Genomic DNA, 13,172 nt, shown 5'->3' on the forward strand with positions numbered 1-13,172 from the left:
AAGGCAAGTTCGTACCAGAATAACAGAGTACAGAAGTACCATCCAGTGCAAAAGGGAAGCTACCAGATTAACACAGCACTACATTGAAAAGGGCCACAATGATTGTGAGATGGCATGAGTAAATGAGTTGAGTACTACCTTTAAGTAGTAGTCTTGGCGACCACATGTTTCAGACCTAAGATGACATGAAGAACATCTCTACTGACCAATGAATTTATCTCCCTGCGGAATAAGCTTAGAGAATTATACTCGCCAGTAACGCTGTGAGAACCCTAATATACAGTGTATAAATGGTAAATATAGAAACTTATAAATATATATATTTCTAAATCTATAAAAAATTAAAAACAACCCCTTTGGGTGCTCTTTCAACTGAAACTTGTTTTACTGTTGTCACCCTTTCCGTGGTAGTGTGTGACTACAAAGGACCCCAACCCCTCTGTGACCATGATGCTGGTATCCCCTAAAATCTAGGGTAAGGAATAATCAACCAGCATGGAATATCCACAATGTTACAGACTAAGAATATAGTCCCAAATAGGCCAATGGCCATAGCACTATAGTTCAGATAGAACGCCCAATATTCTGGAGAGTGCTGGCTTTAAGCACTTGTATGAGCACAACCGTAGATGTCTATATTGTCTTTAATAGAACTGTTCCCTCTGGTTAATCCCAAGTCTTTTGAGTAATTCTCTCCCCCTGTTTAGTTTTTCTATCATATTTGTCATATTTGTTAAAATACTGGTCGTAAGTGTCCACTCAACAAACAGGTAGGACAGATGGGAATGGCCTAATTAAGCAGCCTCCTTGACCAACTTAACCAATCTGAAAGGAAGGTTGTTTAGGCACATATCACCATTAGAGATTCATATGCCCTGACAAATGTCCTAGACCTTTTAGCCCATTTACCAGTGTGCAGAAACATGTTGGCAGGTAGTGGATGGGTGTAAGTCATCATACTCCAGGTACCCACCCAATTTTAATTTTTAATCATACCTAGTTTCCCATTGAATAAAGGTATTTCCCCAGGCATATGAAGGTATTTTTAAGTATACATATGGATGTCCATCTCTTTGGTGTTGTCCTAAAAGATTTATGCAAGAACTCCCTCCTATCTAGTCAGTCTTCGAGGAGGTCGAGTCCTCCTTGGTGGCACTGTCCTACCAGGGAGGAGAGAGGATTCCTATGATGAAGCATGTCCCTAAAAGTGTGTGAGGTTTCCTCTTCCATTAAGGAGGACTTTCCATGGACAATGTATGTATAGGCATTTATATAGCGCACTACTTACCCGTAGGGTCCCAAGGCGCTTCGACCGCTGCGAAACCCTTCCTGGCTTCCCTGAGAGATGGTCCCTTAATGGGTATCTCCAGGGTGAGACCAGGCATCCCCGGCGGTCTGGTCGGGCCGTTAGTGAAGATGAGGCAAGCTAATGCCCAGAGTTGCCGAGTGTGAACGCTGATCAGAGTGGGCACCGAGGCGAGAGAATTATCGAGTCCGCTGACCCTGGTCCAGAAACCTGCCGCGCCGGGAATCGAACCCTGGTCCCGGGCCGTCCTCTGCTCTCGTGTCTGCCGCCTCTAACCAGTGAGTCATGGACAATGATCTAAGATTGATGTTCTGTGCAGTCTATATACATGTAAAAGCCAATATCTATTACACAGCTTATCATTCTTTGATAAGTGTCACCGTACTATTGTGTTGTGTTAGGTCTCTCAATGTTGCCAAACATCTTTAGGCCTACAGATGAAGGGTGGTAGCTTTGCATAATATTCACTGGTGGTGTAGAGGATGCCCCGTCCTAAAAGACGGCAGGTGTCCTGGTGTGGTGTTTTGATGATCATCTATATGATCAATGCAGCTGTCTAGTGTGTCAAAACGAGCATCTATGGAGTAGAACCCAGCCCTGAGTCCCACCATAAAGGCAGCCGTGCCACTTGCGGTGTCGGATCCCGCCTTCCTCTCCGGTGGCTCACCTGTGCAGGAATGGGAGCCCTGGCAGCACGTTGGCTTGGATTGTTCGAAGAGCAATTTGCATTGCTTTGGGTCGCTTCGACCCATCATGAGGATCAAGTATTGGAGGCATGTACAGGTCTGGTACATAGTGCAGCAATAGTTTTGTCTCTGTGGTTGTAAGTGGTGGATGTGTAAGTGCAGTCCCCCCGGCTATGTGCCCGGCTCCCCAGTCCCACGTATATGGAGCTGGGGGTGGTTAGCAGGAGTCATCTGTAGGTCCACAGATGGAGGCAATGTAGCTTCAGGTGTAGTCAGTAGGGTGTGCAGCCCCAGATCTCATAAAGGCTGCTAGCATGCCCGACAGATGTGGCCACTTTTAGCAGTAGGGGGATATTACCCATGAAGCGACACAATGGGCTCATGTCTTCTCGTATACTCATGTCCCACATAGCACCATGGTTGGGCTGAACCTGTTGCAGCTCCTCTCTGTCCGACACTTCACCTTTAATACGACAGGAATGCAGGTAATTGTGGGCCCGACAGAGGCCTGTGCATGGGCATATGCATGTGCAGGATCTATGTCTGATAAGCAAAGGTGTAGAGCCCAGGGTGATCGCCTCCAGCCGTCAGCACCTGTGGAGGGGTGAGTCCAGCGGCATGTAGCCTCGCAGCAATAGCAGAGCGCTATGAGGAAGGACAGGACACAGTGAGGCTTCAGACTAGGGCCACGTTCTATCTGTCACAGCATGCCAGGTTGCGGCAGCAAGTGGCCGCACATGGAGATTCAGGCCGATCTGCCTCGCAGCATAGACACAGAGGGGCCATCGTCAAGCTAGGAGGGTAGTGCACTCACAAGGCACTACAGTCAAGGCATCAAGGGTCACTGATGACTGGGAGACCACGCCCATGAGAAGGGTGGACGGCAGATGAAAGATGTTGCAGCCAGCTGCTGGTTAGGCCGAGGAGGAGCCATGATGTTTTGGTTGCATGCCAGTATGTCTGCCCGATCTATGGCTGGTAGAGAGGGGAGGCACTTGGCCCCAGCAAGACTCAGTAGTCGCAGCATCAGGCTTGCTTTTCGGCCCTGTCGCCACTAGGCCTCAGAGGTGGCGCTGGTCAGCACGTGCCTCGCACAGGAATGTTCGGCATGTGGGCAGGTTTGGCAATGGTAAAGGCAGCAATCCGCATCATACCACCACCAGTAGCATAGACAGACGGTACGGATGGGGTTAGATGCAGCTATGAAGGCGATTCATATAGTTTTTAGGCAATAACTACTGGGGTATAACAGGCAGTCCATCTTGGCTGCTGCCATGGCCCCACCCCCATGTCCATATACCTATAATGGCAAGTACAAAGATGTCAGAAAAAAGTATCATTCACACACATATCGTCAGAAAATATACAAAAATATTGATTTTCAAGTAGAATTTAAAGTAGGGAAGGGTAAATATTTGTGTATGTAAATGTATTATTATGTAGATTAAATAAATTCCAGTAGTATATAATACTATATAGAAATATATAATCATATAAATACACAAACACATATATAGACATACATGTGTTTATATAATTATATATATATATAGTGTATTTGAAATGTATTACTGTGCAAAAACATAATTATTATATATATATAAATAAAAAATTCATACACAATATAAACAATTCAATAACAAAAATATATAAATAAATGAAGACAATAAATTAAATATTACCAATTTACAACTCCAACCAAAAATTTACCAAAAATACTATAGGTGTAAGGAAAGTGATGGACTTCACAGAGATTACATTTACTATTCACACTCCTGCCTGTACAACAGTAGGGAAAGCGTTGAACTTTGGAAGGGTTAAATTTACTCTTCCAACTCTAGTCCGTGCCACAGTAAGGAAAGCGTTGGACTTTGGAAGGAGGGGTCCAATTTACTGTTCCCACTCCAGTCTGTACAAAAGCAGGGAAAACACTGGACTTCAGAGGGGTATGGTTTACTATTCCCACTCCAGTCTGTGCAACAGTAGAAAAAGCGTTGGTCTTCAGAGGGATATACTATACTGTTACCACTCCAGCATGTGCAACAGTAGACAAAGTACTGTACCTCTTAGGGGAGGGGAATTTACTATTCACACTCCAGTCTTTAAAACAGTGGGGAAAGCATTGGAGTTCAGAGGGGTTAAGTTTACTATTTCAACTTAAGTCTGTACAACAGTAGGAAAAGTGTTGGACTTTAGAGGGGTAAGATTTACTATTTCTAATCCAGTCTGTGCTACAATAGGGAAAGTGTTTGATATCAGAGTTGTTAAATTTACTATTCCCACTCCAGTCTATTCAACAGCGGGAAATGCGATGGACTTCGAAGGGGTGAAATGTACTATTCCCACTCAAGTCTGTGCAACAGTAGGAAAAGCATTGGACTTCGGAGGGATAGAATTTACAATGTCCACTTCAGTCTGTGCAACTGTAGGGAAAGTGTTGGACTTTAGAGCAGTTAAATTAACTATTTCCGATCCAGTCAGTAAAACAGTAGGGAAAGTGTTGGACTTCAAAGGGGTAAGATTTACTATTCCCATTCCAGTCTGTGACACAATAGGGAAAGTATTGGACCTCGAAGGGGTAAGATTTACTATTCCCTCTCCAGTCTGTGCAACAGTAGGGAAAGTACTTCAATTCAAACCAACTACATGTTTGAACAACCAAATAAATTTATGAAAAAAACCTCTCAATATAAAGAATTTTACTTTACATACAAAATATATATTAAAAATTTAAAAAGCAATTAGGCAATTTACAAATTAATGAAAAATGTAACAATTAATTGTCAATTAAGAATGATTTTTTTTTAATTATTACTTCATTGACTTCCCATTCTATACCCCTACAAACCTAGCAGCCCACACCTAAAATACAAAGACAAATACGTGTAAAATAATTTACCTAATTAATAATCAATTGAATAATTAATTATCAATTAATTGTTAATTAATTATTACTTAATAAACTTCCCACCGTATGCCCCTACAAACCCAGCAACCCACACCTAAAATATGACTATGTCATTTTTACACACTAAACATAATTATTAATCAATTAAATTAGTCATAAAAATGAACTACTTATATTTACTACTTAATTAACTTCCCACCCTATAGCCAGGCAAACCTAGCAAACCACAGTTAAATTAAAACTAAGTCCCGCTGAAGTTTTATTGGTACGGGCAGAGAGATTTGGAGGAGAAGTATAGACATTGACTCTTATGCAATGGAGCTGATCCGTTAAGGAAGTTTTGGCTCAGACCAATCTAGTGCATCTCGAACATCTGGACATGCAGAGGAGCGCTAGAGGTATGCCTGAGAGGGGACTCTGTATAATTGGCAGCTAGATTCATGAAATTCATGAAGGCTGCAGTAGCATTACTAGCTGCTGGTCAATAATAAGAGATTGTGGCGGGTGAAGATCCCTTCTTACTGCATAAATGCACAAGTAGCCACAGACTGAGAAATTTGAGTTTCTTACTTCCTTCTTGCCACAAGCTGTACAAAGCAGGGGGTCAGATTTTTAGATTGAAATACTTGATAATAATATCCCACTTGTTCCTTTTGATGAATTATTTGTGTGTAACATAATAATTTTATTATTGATTTTAAAAAAAATATGAAGTCTTTTCGCTATGATAGTAAATGATTGCAATGATTTTAAGTAATTGTGCAATAAATTAATGTAAAGTAATGGAAATACATTATATATATATATATATATATATATATATATATATATATATATATATATATATATAGAGAGAGAGAGAGAGAGAGAGAGAGAAAGATAGACATGGGTTGAATAGATAGGTAGATGGATAGATAGATAGATAGATAGATACATAGATAGATAGATAGATAGATAGATAGATAGATAGATAGATAGATAGATAGATAGATAGATAGATAGATAGATAGATAGATAGATAGATTGATAGATTGATTGATAGGTAGATAGATCGAGCAAGAGTTAGCCTTACCCCTTAAAATATTATTCTTCTTTAATATAATTCTAAATTTAGTTAACTCCACTGTGGTGGTGAAGGAAACTTGTAACTGTTTCACTTCAATGTTAGACTTCAAATGTTTTGATTAAATGATTCTTGCTTTATGGGGTAACAGGTTCCTGGGTCAGAACATATATAGAGTGTATTTACAGGATAAATAAATATGTCTTATTGCTTTTACAGCAGTTTCAGTATAAATGTCTTTAAATAAGAGCAAAGAACATAGGCTATGCAGGAATTCTCCTCATCAAAACCTATAACAGCTCAAAGTCAACATTGCTCCATTTGAAGAAAATACATGTCTGTGCTCCTCACTACAAAACGCTGATTTCTACGGCACAGAACCGGACCTCATTCACAATAGTTTAAATGTCAGGTACAGTTGTTGGTAAGCAAGGCTTTGCTGCTGGGTTCATCTTTTAAATATATTATCGTACAACAACTGGACCACTTCTAGGTTTCTTCTTTGAAAAGTGTTGCAATCTTATAAGACATGTAGAAAGCAGCACACCTTCAGCATGTTCGAAAGCTGCCTTTATTGCTGTCTTTGTTTCTTAAACAACTTTGTGTCCGCACCTTGTGAAAGTCAATTGCTGGTATGCTGCTGTAAGTGGTCAAGGTAAATAGAGTAACAAGGACCGACCCATTTATCGAGACCGGAACCCACATCGGATCTACAACAAACACATTGGTCCCATGGGTTAAATCTTGCCAAAGATCTACTAACCAAAACTAAACAATTGTTTATGGTCCAGTATGATTCACAATATCCAATTAAATTCGCAAATTTATTGTACTATTTCATCAACATAAAACAGCATTCATCATATAAGAGTGCAGATGGCGTAAGGTGCAAAAATTGCTCTGTGTGTGATAACCTAGAGGACTCCTGTGTTTCTTCTAGTAAGTGGTCAAGGAGCGTAGTTTTAACAGCTGCCTGTTTAATGAGTTTAGTTAAATTAATTCCACCACATTAGCCTTTGTTCGATATAGTTTTAATTTTGCATTCAGCAGAATCTTTAGAACCATTCCTCTTGGTCCAGAGTAGTGGCATCAGAGTATACCAAACTTGATTTCAATTGCTAAATCTTCAATCTTTGAAGGGCTAGATAACGTAATGGGCCCGATAAAACTGCATGAATGAAAAAAGCCAAGAGTCCCACTATCCATCCTAGGAGACACAGACAAATATGTGAAGAACCTGTCAGAATCCTGCCATTATAGACATTTTTTGTTTTCTGAAAATTGGAGAATAGATTGTTCTGAATAAATCTTGAACCTCAAAAATCCATCAGCTTGGATAGTATGAATTTGAACTTGCCCTGACTGATGACGGAGCCTAATTTCCCCAGCAACAAAAGCGCCAAGTATATGTATTGGTGAAGAAGTAGAGTTCTTGGGGTAAAAAATGATGCTTATATAAACAAATGTACCTCTCTTGGCCTCAATACTGAGGCTACTAGTTTCAGTTCCTTCATGAAACAACATGGTCCCCCATATAGACCGATTGGAGGTTAAGAAACTAAATATAGGTATATTTCATATCCAGTGTGTAATACTGCAGAATCAACAGTACTTTACACCATTTTGCCAGAATCTTTGACCACCTGCCAACTAGAGAGAAGGGTCAGAAATCATGCTCTCTATTTAAACAGAGCGATTCATTCATTATGTGCTCGTGATTCACTAGAACAGAAACCTTTTCCTCTCCAGAGAAAGAACTGCAGTCAAACTCCTGCTGACCAAACTGTGAACACCTAAATTGTGCATAAGTGTCTTCTGTAGAAGTGACAGGGAGAGAGATTCCTACTTTTATCTGCCCCTGTGAAAACATAAGTGCCAGAAAGTCCCCTCAGAGACAGTTCAGGTTTGTCTAGATCAGCAAATGCTGACACTGGTACACATTTCATTTATGAAGTCATTACCAACTGCTTCTATGTCACTCCTTTTTCCAAGTTTGTAATCTATGTTTACACAGGCTCTTTTTCCTTTCTTGGGAAATACCTGCATTTGCATTACAGACAGGATAAATATAACATTGGGCCGAATTAGAAAGGACAAATTGGTTTAATTTGGGAGCTACCCAGTCTTGCTTCTTCAGCATTGTTCAGAATTCTTCTGCGGGGTCTTACAATGTCAGTACGTGTTTCTTGGTAGGAAGTCCAGGCACAAAAATGTCTTTCTTGCCAACCCCACCAATTGTATGACAGCCTTAACATCGCCTTTTTTTCACAACTCATGCAATGTTTACAAAAGATAGTGGCTTCTCAGAAAGCTGATTAGTTCTGAAACCTGTCTAGGTTTGGAAGTGCAATCATGTATAGAAGAGCAATGATACGGAGGAATTAATATATTGCTTTTATTTTAGTGTAGGGAACATTCAATTGCCCTCACTTTAGTCTTTAAATCCTACGGAAATATGTTACCTGAATTAATGTAAGGTACACGTACACAATGGGACAGATCTTCAAACACTAATAACAATCAATTATACAAAAACATACAAATGTACATAAAGAAGACGACATTCACTTTGGAGGAGTCTTCACATTATTTAAAATTGAGTGATATATAAAACACTTTTTGTGACACGAGAGCTATAGAAAGGGCACTTTTTGTCGCTGTGCCCACATTTTTTGACTACCTCCGAGTGGACCGCCCAAAATAAGTGGGCAGACACCAGCTATAAAAAAATATTTCAGGGTATTGGCAACATAACATTGTTTGTATTATTGTTTGTGTTGTATATATATTTATTTATGTACATTTGTATGTTTTTGTATAATTGATTGTTATTATTGTTTGAAGATCGGCCCCATTGTGTATATGTCCCTTATTCAGGTAACATATTTCTGTAGGATTGAAAGACTAAAGTGAGGGCAATTGAATGTTCCCTACACTAAAATAAAAGCAATATATTAATTCCTCCGTATCATTGCTCTTCTATATATGATTGTATTTCATACCCAGATATTGGAGGGTGAGTTGGGTATTCCCCTTAGGTATATATAGGTTTGGAAGTGGGCTAGTTCTAAAATTGGATAGTTCTGAAACCGGACTAGTTTCACAGTGGACTAGATGTGCATGTTGACTATTTCAAAGGATTGGCTTGTTCTTAAATCGGGCTATTTCAGATTGCAAGTTCTGAACCTTGGGTGGTTCTGAATGTTGTCTAGTTCTGAAAGGGTATGAAGTAATGAAGTGTTGTGAAGCACAGCCACGCAGAGATCATGAGCTAAACATAAGTGTGAACTTACTTAACTAGACTGCGCTGTAATTCACAGGGAAGGATTTCCTATCTTAGTGAAAAGACCGGCTCGCTTCACAGTCAATGGCTTCATTCTGCTGCAAGCTTTACAGCAGGGATAATTCAGAGTGTCCCTGCTGCACCACCAGCTCATTCCTCCCCTGGGATACACATGCAACCATCTCTGGGGTGGACCAGCCATGATGCTGGGTATATATAACTTGAGTGACAATAGCTCCATTACTAGTATATCTGTGCAACCCGAAAGACAGGTTCCATTACACAGAAACTGATGTATAGAAGCAGTAGGTGTCCTGGATATTGATGTGAAATGGGCAGGCCTGATATAATTTCACTGTTGGCTCAGCAGTGAACTTACTGTGATCTCACTGTGAAAACATTTGTGGCTGCCAGCCTCTGGTTCTGTGCCCTGTATTAAGGATCCATTGAGGCATCTGCTGGGCTTTGGAAATTTATAGTAAATGACAGCAGTGTTGACTATCTGGTAGAGATATTCCCTCTTCCCTGCTCAATAACAGTGGGCATCTCACTAAAGTGGTCACACTTTAGTCCTACCTTGAAGGACAGCTGATTGTAAACATGACCATGACAGCTGTGGAGTGTTTGTTAAGGCACATCACCAGGTAGTAGGGTGTGCAAGGGAGCCAGGGTGAGGAGGGGAGGTGGTACAATGGGTGAGACGGATGTCGGTGGGTAGCGTGCCAGCGAGACAGGGAGCGGGATGGGGAACATGGGGGAGGGGAGTGGAGAATAGAGCACATAGAGGTAGAGGAAACATTTGAGGAGCAGGCTGCAATGTCACGGAGAACAGAACGAAAGAGAAAAAGTGAGTCCCCTCATGTCAGTAGTGGAAGTATACGCAACTCTTCCAGCCAGAAAACTCTGGGACTGAAATGTTCCTGGGGAGAACAAACACAAGACTAGATAGGAAATCCACCGACTCAATAGATGATTCTGAGATAAACAACAAAGCCGCACAATCATGAGCAAGGGATTGACCTAGAACCCCCTCTAAGTATGTGTAATATTTTTTAAGCGATAGGTCTGCCAGCACACAGCTAAAGCAGTACTGATGTGCATATTTAACTTCTAAATATTCAGTTGATCTCAGGAAGTGAAGGAAACAAGGTTGTTTGGCAAAGACCAGAGCTAGAGGTAAGTTCGGGCCTCTAAGGAAAAAGGCCAGAACTATGTGTAACATGAAGTTTGCTGCTGTGAAAGCTGGTGCGCGTGATCTGAGAAGCCACGTGTAACAATGTTTCACTTTAGTTATAGTGTGACTGTTACAGGAGTCTGTGGCAGAGCAGGCCTGCAACACAGTTACAAGTCCCACAACTCTGATGCAAGACTTCTTGAGAGTTGAACGAGTACAGGCAGCTGACAGAAGTTGGCACTGGAATGTGTCTTCTTGAGCAAAGGAGAAACCCTGCTAGGCAGGGAAGTGCTTGCTTTGGCATGCATAAAACTGAGCTCGTAAGTGCATCGTGCTGGTGAATGCTGCCAAACAGATCAGGCAAATGTGAACAGCAAACCGGCAGATTCAAGTAGGCTGACATTTGGCATCGTTTTACCAAAATGACCGAAGGCGGTAAAGATTGTAAGATTTCAAATGCAATTACATATGTTCTTAGAGCAGCGGTTCCTAACCTGGGGTCCTTGGACTCCTGGCACCGCTTCAACCAGGGCACCGGACGACCCAGATGATCTTCAACCATTATTGTTTGTCATAATAATTTTGAGCTAAATATTTGTATAAAAATGGTTCCTCTTAAAAGGCTAAAGGTTTAATCGAGTAACAATAATGCGTAATTGAAGACTACTTTATTGGCGCCTAAATCTATTTGATGTAGGTAGTCATAAATTGCGGATGTTTTTAGAAAAATAATCATAACTATTTGAAAACGTTTTAAGTTAGAGGCTGATTCGCTAGTTTAGGACAGAGCATGTGCGACTGCACACAGTCATTGTTCACATTCAAACATTCTCCAATATGAACTAGCAGTCACCTTCTGACTAAAAATCATTTTTTAATTTTTAAGATTGTCTAGAAAAATTATACGCATCTGCCTACTTAAGGAGCCATTGTTCTATGCCCTAGACACATGTGTACACGGTAGGCTGTCCGTTCATACCCTTCCAGGCTGCATCTCACTTCTTGTAGTGCAAAGGTAGGTATACTTATGCCTTACAGCAGAACTGAAATACCTCTACCATGGCCGGGTTCGCCCGCACAGGGCATTGGGCGTTTCCCGGGAGGCGGGAAGGATGGTTTTGTAAACGTTTGCTACTGCGGGTTGGTTTTTCACTGCTGCACTGTCGGCACCCAGTAACAAAATTAGCAGAACACCATAACCAACGCAACACTCACTTTTGATTCCATCCTCCCTGTGTGTTTATGGCTGAAGAATTCTTTGTATATCAAGCAACAATAAACATGTCAAGATATCTCTGGAGATTATTCTTCCTGCTAGATTGAACTGGAATTCTGTCTAGTGTCAATTTTAACTGATTTATAAGGTAGAGGGTTAGTATGCCTGCTGCAGAGAATGTGTACCACACAAATCTCATACATGTATTTTATGTGCAGAGCTCTGTGGGTTATTGCTTTTGTCACAAAATATCCTTTTAATATTGTGCAGTTCATATGTAACATTAGTAATCCAGCACAGGGAGATGAACTGCCATCAAAGAGCTGCATGCAAATTATATGGTACAGGTTAGAAAGTTGTGTTTTCCCTCATTCTTTCATTATCTCAATGATGCTAATAAGGGTTTGTTTGGGTAGAAATAAATTCTTATCAGTAAATGTAACCCTAACCACTGTGTTACGTTTTGAATCCTGAGTTTGGCTTCTCAAGCCCAAGCTCTCTTACAAAATGCCTACACCTCATAGTGCCCTTGGTTTTATGTAACTTTTTCTATACACTGACTTACACATATATAACTCATTGTCTTTATGTGTGTTTATTATAAAGTGCCACAATACCACAATCTGGTATGAGAAGTGCTATAAAACAAATGAAATACATGAGAGAGGGGCTATGGAGAGATGAGGAGCACTGTTGGAGGCCGATAGTGAGGGAATCATTGAAGGGCCCAATAAAGACTGTCCTATCGTAGTGCACTGTATGACTTTCATTTACTGTGCTTAAAAGCTAATATAATAAAATATATATTGAAAAATGTGCTGTAGAATGCACCACTTTAGCCATTTCCCCCAAATTTTCTTGTTGGAGATCCTCCCATGCCACCTCTCATCCCCCCAAAATCCGGCTTGTAGTGGTCGGGTTAGCTTTCTACACAACCTATGGGGGCTGGTCTGACAACATTTCCAGGGTTGCCTTTGGGTATCCAGTCCACCCATGACCTCTACAGGTAGAGTACCAGTCCTTAGTCGAAATAATTAACTCTTGCATAATGAACACCTGGTGGCAGAATTCCTAACATTTTGCGTAGGGTTTGACTCACAAAAGTGACTCAAATTGACACAAATGTTTATTTTGAATTTAAATTCTGATGTGTTTTGTGCTGGAAAGTTGCCTGAAAGTAATGCAAAACAGCGGTTTGCATTACTTTATGTCAAGAGGGGCATTCCATGTGAAGGGGTGTGGCCAAGATGCGACTATGCTGGTCATACACTAGCAAGCTCCCATGTTGTGCCTTACCTTTAGTATCCTGCAAAGAGTTTTGCGGCTCCCTGCCTGACTGGAGACCCCGCTCCTTCTCCACTCTGGAAGTGAGGTGGACTGTAAGAAGACAGATGCCCCGCCAGACAACAGCAGAGAGGGGTGGCAGACCCCAAACTCTAGTAGAGCCCTCTACAGCATTGCCGTGGTGAATGGAGCATTGGAGCTCCTCCATGGTGCTGCTGGACATGCAATTGACTCTTGGATCATGGGTGTGGC

This window comes from Lissotriton helveticus, chromosome 6 (assembly GCF_964261635.1).
Source record: "Lissotriton helveticus chromosome 6, aLisHel1.1, whole genome shotgun sequence".
NCBI classification, from domain to species: domain Eukaryota; kingdom Metazoa; phylum Chordata; class Amphibia; order Caudata; family Salamandridae; genus Lissotriton; species Lissotriton helveticus.